At 39.0% G+C, this 6,268-nt stretch overlaps 1 non-coding gene across 1 annotated transcript; it reads left to right on the top strand.

Moving 5' to 3' along the window:
- The first annotated feature begins 509 nt into the window (after positions 1-509).
- On the top strand, positions 510-582 carry trnaf-gaa. Its single transcript has one exon. It is a non-coding gene; the product is annotated as a tRNA-Phe (tRNA).
- The last annotated feature ends 5,686 nt before the right edge of the window (positions 583-6,268 follow it).

The following is a 6,268-nucleotide window of genomic DNA, read 5'->3' as shown; positions in this document are numbered from 1 at the left end:
ATTTATACTTGTGCGCTCATCAGTGTCTTCAGTCTGTAAAAACACCACCCAAACTCGGTGCTGTGTCTTTTTTTTTTACCAGTCGGGTTAATTTTTGCTATTACTTCCTGCTTCATTTTCAACAATACCGACTAAAACTTTTACCAAAATTTCACCGAACACAAGTCATACAAATGTTTATATCTCCAGACCTCCTCAGTTAACCTTAGTAAATGTGGTCCATCTTAATTGAATCCCTAACAACAATCCAAAAATTGCAAAGATGGAGAACCAGGCAGAAATACTAAAGCAGAAACATGCAACAACCAAGCGGACCAATTAAATCTGTTGCGCTCTGTATTACTGTGATGTGTAGTTACATTTCTGAGGAGGTTGGGATTGACATCGATAATTGATTCTGGTTCCAACTGGTTCAGTTCATCAGTGTCGTTAGTCTTCATGCTTGTCGACACTTTGTGTGCTGAATCTTTACATTCCAGTCCAGATGGTGGCAGGAATGCGCTCACATGGCCGAAATAGCTCAGTTGGGAGAGCGTTAGACTGAAGATCTGAAGGTCCCTGGTTCGATCCCGGGTTTCGGCAGCTGGGCCTTGCTTCAGGCCTTTTCTTGCTGTGGAGTAGTGGTTAGAGGTCCACCTCCTGCCCCGCCCATGACCATGGTTACCTCTGACTCTCCTGAATAAAGCACTTAACTTCCAATTTGCTCCTTGGCACTACTCTGTGAACAGTTGGGTGGGTCAGACAGCAGGAAGTCATTTCCAGATCGTGGGACAGTTACAGATTACGATTTATTTTATTTATGTATAAAACCAAAGAAGAAGAAAAATCTTTGAGTCGAAGTCGTTCACATCACGTGACGACAAGGAAGATGCGATGGCAGAGACTGAAAATGTGTGGTTTCACTTCCCTTCTGTAACAGTGCAACATGCAATTTATGCAGCAACACAATTTCAAGCAAGGGAGGACACACAACCGACATGATGAAGCATTTGTCGACAATCTCATCAAGTCAATGAGCGCAGCCTCAAATCTCCTCAAGTCTCAGCAGAGCAGTGATGGTGAGATCTAGGATCCAGCGATCAGTTTGTTTTCTTACATGAGCTCTTATCTCTTGTTTACACAAACTCCTTCTTTTTCTCAACCAACAATTCACAGGAGGAATTGATAAGGAACTGGATCGACGTGTGGTCTCGGTATCAATAAAATCTTCTTGAAGCCCGTCCCTAGCTCCAGTACCAGGGTCTGCAAAGGGTCCTGTGTCGTTTAAACCGCCTATAAGACTGTGATGAAACAGCAACGCTATCTTATTTTTGCAACCTAGCAAAAACTCCAAAAGTATCACTGGTGGATTGTGTTGGACTAGATTGCACTCGTGTCCTTGGTCCATATGATGCGTCGGCAGCATGACGGACAAGATGAATACTCCAAAAGATCAAACGGACAGAAAGCTGAACTCGGCCCAGCCACAGAGGGACTCGTGACAGACAGTTTCTCGTTGCTTCGCTGCTTTAATGACAGGCAGCAGGACAAACAAATCACCGGGACAAACCTCAGCAGGCGTCTGCCATCAGTCTCTCAGACAGACTCCAGCACCGCTCCCTGCTGGAAACACCTCCGACGCCTACGAGAAACAAAGGCTTTTCCCCAGTTCTTCTTCACCTGCTGAGAGGTCAGCCATCATAATTAAAAAAAAAAAAAGAAAGAAACACGGGAGAAAAAGAGCCGCTCCTCTAATAAACCGCACATCCAGTCAATGCACCTTTCAGTTATCTCACTCAGGGATGAAATTCGGCTTCTATGGTTCGTTGGGCTGAATGAGTTTTTCAACAACAAATCAAAATGAAACAGCAGGAACGATCGAGAGCGTCAGCGGGCGTCCGTGAACTCCACCTCTGGCTGCTGTGTTCGCCGGTTATTTATCAGAGTAGTGAAAGATGTCACTGCCAAGGAAAGGTTAATGTAATATCTGAGTCTCGCTTTAAAGGCGTCATTTTAAAATGGTTTATTAGAAACAGATCCTCACCTACAGCAGTAATGCATCAACGAAAGGCACTGGTTCGCTTGTTTTTTAGTTTTTTTTAACAACTTATTTATTAATCGGTCATCTTTGGAAATTAAAACTTTAAATTAAATTAAAAATTCAGTTCTCAACAATACTTTATGCCCCTTTACATCAAAAGTCCACGAATGCATCTTGAGATCTGGATTTAGACCCAAACTCAGACTCAGTTCAAGAAGTTCAAGAAGCAGCGTTGGAGTCTCCCTGATAATTTAGGTTTGTGTTTTGTTTTTTATCTAGATTTAAAGAAATAAATGTTTTTTTTGTGTGTGTTTGCTATAAATTATGATTGAAATCCAATTGCACATCTAGTTTTGTTGCCATTCCAGCAAAATTAGTTGGTAAAGGTCTCCCTGTGTTTGTACCTAATAGCACATAACTCACTGCTTCATGAGGACTTTAAGGTCCTTTCACACCAATAAATCTCAGTTTTGTTTATTTGTCGTTTAGCTCAACCTTTGCATCATTATTCCAGTTTATTCTCCACAGGTAAAAGAAGTCACAATACAATGAGGCAGCTTTTAACAGGATGAGGACAGTTTCTGTAAAATGGTGAGAAATTCATTTAAATTCTTTGTGTGTGATGATGGTCAACGTGTCTCTTTTGATTATTTAATATTAAACGGGTGAAAACCTGGTTGTGAGTGTATGCATGGATTTAATTTTGACAAATGGCAGCAATTAAAGCTCAGTTTATGTCACTGCTGCCTATGCTGAGCTAAGTGCTAAGTGTTGTTTTTTTTTGCAGACGCATCAGTAACTACAGCGATACCTGTAATTGCTTCAGTGTCTCCACTGACTTTCTGTCTCGTCTATACAAAGAAAAAGATGTAAGATTTAAAAACGAGAGGAAACAACAGTGGGAGTCATTTCAGAAGCAATTCCCAGCTCCTCTGATCCAAACTTCATTAACAGTTTGTTTTATATATATATATATTAAATTGTCGCCCAATTAAGAAAGCTTTTGAAAGCACGGCTCATTCAATGAGACACAGCAATTAACGTTCAATATCCGGTTTAGTCGATTCAGACCTCAGGACTTCATTCAGTCAATATCTTCATCGAGCGCAAACAGTCTCAAGCGATCAGTCGAGATTAAGAGCCGACGTGTGGAGTTATAGTCACACTTATAGTCATTCACTTCATTTCTCTAGTATTTGTTGTGTTCACGCTCCTGTTAGTTAGAAGCCAAACACCGATTGTGTCTTATGCTAATGGTTAGCGTAGCTCTGCTAGTTACAACACCTCAAGTTTGGTTTCATTATCGAAGCCACGTCTCTCAGGGAGTTTAGTTGTTGCTGTGACGTATAAACTCGAGTCAAGTGAACAATTGTTTTTGGCTGTTGAGCGGATTTATCGGTTCATCATCTTTGGACTTAACAGCTGTGACCCACTAAGCTTTCACAGAGCTGGAGGTTGAATGATGTACTGTGCCACGTGTTTCTTCACCATCACCAACACAAACAAACCAGTTAAAATCACGCGTTATATGTCATGTGCTGAATTCTTTATGGGCTTAAATGTTACGAGTCTTTATATGTGAATTGACACATAAAATATAATTATTTGCTTTTTAATGATCAATTACTTTCTGGTTCACAGGAGAAACTGCACCACTGCACGAGAGCAGAAGTCCACGATACTTTTACTAATTTTAAAGAACATTTTCTGTTTGCAGCCTGATCTTAATCCCCTACAGATGCATTATCTTTAAGCCAACTTTTCCCACGTTTCTGCTCCTTTATACACTTTCCACACACTTTGTGGAAACGTCCCCGTCCACTGTCTTAACAGCTTCACTCCCGAGGCCCGAAAATGCTTTATTTAAAAACAGTGAATCCATTCACATACAGGATGTTCGTAATGTGTTTTCCTGTGAACGCAGGCGCCAGCAAAGTGCTTCTTTTATGAATAATAACTGTAACAAAAAATGAAAGAAAGAAAAAGAAGAAGAATTTGCTTCGGGTAAAAGCTTCATTATGGGCGAACACTTAAATTACCTGGACATTACGATGTGAGTTTCTGCTCTCTAAGAAAAAAAAAATCCACTTCACCTGAGGGGAATACTTACGCAAATGAAAAAATAACTTTCCTAATGCAATCGTCCTTCAGCGCCGATTTAAGCTCAGACTGTTTTACCATCAAAGCCCTGATGCAGCAGTTTGTTTCCTCTCAGTCTCATCACAGAGTTTTCTTGTAATTACACATAATTGGCTTTTCCGCATCAAAACAATCATTCACGCAGATAATCTGTCATTTGTCTCCATGAGGGGAGAAAAAAAAAATAAAAAATTAACATTAGATTTGTAGATTTGCCCGTTAATGGAGCTCGACGTATTTTTACAGCACACACACAAAAACATTTGCCTCCAAACGACTCAAAACTAATCACACATCCAATCAATCACAGTTTGAAACAACGAGAGTGACGACAAATGTTAGAGAAAAGCAGATTTATTGTGGAAGGTCTGTTATCATTCACAGTTAACATGAAATTTTTCAAATTTAAATTCACATAATTGCATATTAGAGTGAAAGCTGAATGCGTTTTAGGATTTGGGAAAAAAAAATAGTCTTTCATCGGTAACACAATTTAAATGTGTCTGGTCCTTTTTTATAATTCATTTCTTTCTAGTCACTTTTTTATTTATATACTGAGGAATTCACTGGTTATTCAACACCTTTTCTGTTTCTTTTTTCTATACAAATTTGATCTTTGGACTAAATATATAATTAATGACTTGATAAAAACAACAACAAATGACTCAGACATGAATTTTACTGTGATTAACAAATAATTAACAAAATATTATCTTTTAGAGATAAGCTACTAAAGTCATTTTTTAAATGATCTGTTTTAAGTTTTCAAATCAAATTATCACAAATTAAAAGCTCAGTACTTTGGTTAAAGTGGTTCATTTTAACCAAAATCTCTGCATGTGTCATATTTTACATCTGTTTAATGGAAAGAGACAAAAAATACTGCGATGTCGTCGTGTGTCGTCATTTAAAACTGAAGAAGCTACTTTGATTAAACCTCTTCAAGGCACCAAACAGTTTTAAATAATCTTCAAGCCCATATTTTATTCCTTAATATTAATTAATGAGTGACTTTATTTTTTTTAGAGGCGTCTTATAAAAACCCAGTGAAGCCAGAACCGTCACATTCGAAGAAAACTTTCTCCTCCAGACAGTGAACATAGTTTTTTTTATTAAAGACATAGATTTTGCCCCAGATGTCATCGCTGCCACTTTAACGCTCCCGGCCAACAACAGCTGCTGCATCTGCTCTGAAATTATGTATAATCACAGTTGCGAGCTTCCTGTGTGGTGTTCGCCGTGTCACTCGGGAACTGTGCTGCCCTTTGTGTCTGCGTGGGAGTCTGAAGCAGCCAGACGACAGAAAATCGTTTCAGTGAAAAGTTTGTGGAAAGTTGAAGGTGCAGTGCAAGGAAACTTTTCTTTAAATGGAAAACACGCCATAAATGTTTTTTTTTTCTAATCAATAACTGGAGAAACTCTGACGCTGCACGACAGCAGGAAGTTCACAGAAACAGACTGAGGCACTTTCACTCATCTTAAACTATTTTCCGTGATTAAACTCAGCTCTGTTTCCTCTACTGTTCAGTGACTATTGATTTACTGTTGCACAAGACATTATTGTGACATAATATGACATGATATGACTGTGTTTACACAATATTTCTATAACCCCAGAGGATCAGTGTCTAATTAAACCTTGTTGCACCTTTGGACTTAAAACTGACGTTTGGCAGCTTTTCAGCCATTTCTCTTTGTTAAATCGATTTGTTGCTCTTTCTAGCATCACAGCTACTAGTAGCTCTTGTTGTTTTACCTTTTGAATGACAAATACTGACTGTTTGAAGAGTTAATTCCTTTTACGCAGGCGAGAACGTAAGTGCAGAGGCACAGTTTGTTGATGCTGCTTGCGGATCCAGGCCAGTAGGGGGCCCCCTCAAAGGATGACAGACTTTAAACTACAGAAGTGGAAATGCACCAAGTTTCCAGAAAGTTTTGTGAAGTGTAACTTAGCTTTAGTGGAACGAAATGATTTTCATTTAACCGATAACTTCTTTGCAGGAGAAACTCTACCACTGCACAACAGCAGGAAGTCCACGGAAACAAAACTGTGAGTTATTAATCTTAAAGTTTATTTTAATGTTTGTTCATATAAACTCAGTTATCGTT

Source organism: Mugil cephalus, chromosome 7 (assembly GCF_022458985.1).
Source record: "Mugil cephalus isolate CIBA_MC_2020 chromosome 7, CIBA_Mcephalus_1.1, whole genome shotgun sequence".
Classification (NCBI taxonomy): domain Eukaryota; kingdom Metazoa; phylum Chordata; class Actinopteri; order Mugiliformes; family Mugilidae; genus Mugil; species Mugil cephalus.
The sequence above is the reverse complement of the archived record's forward strand: the minus strand, read 5'-3'. Positions and strand labels throughout refer to the sequence as shown.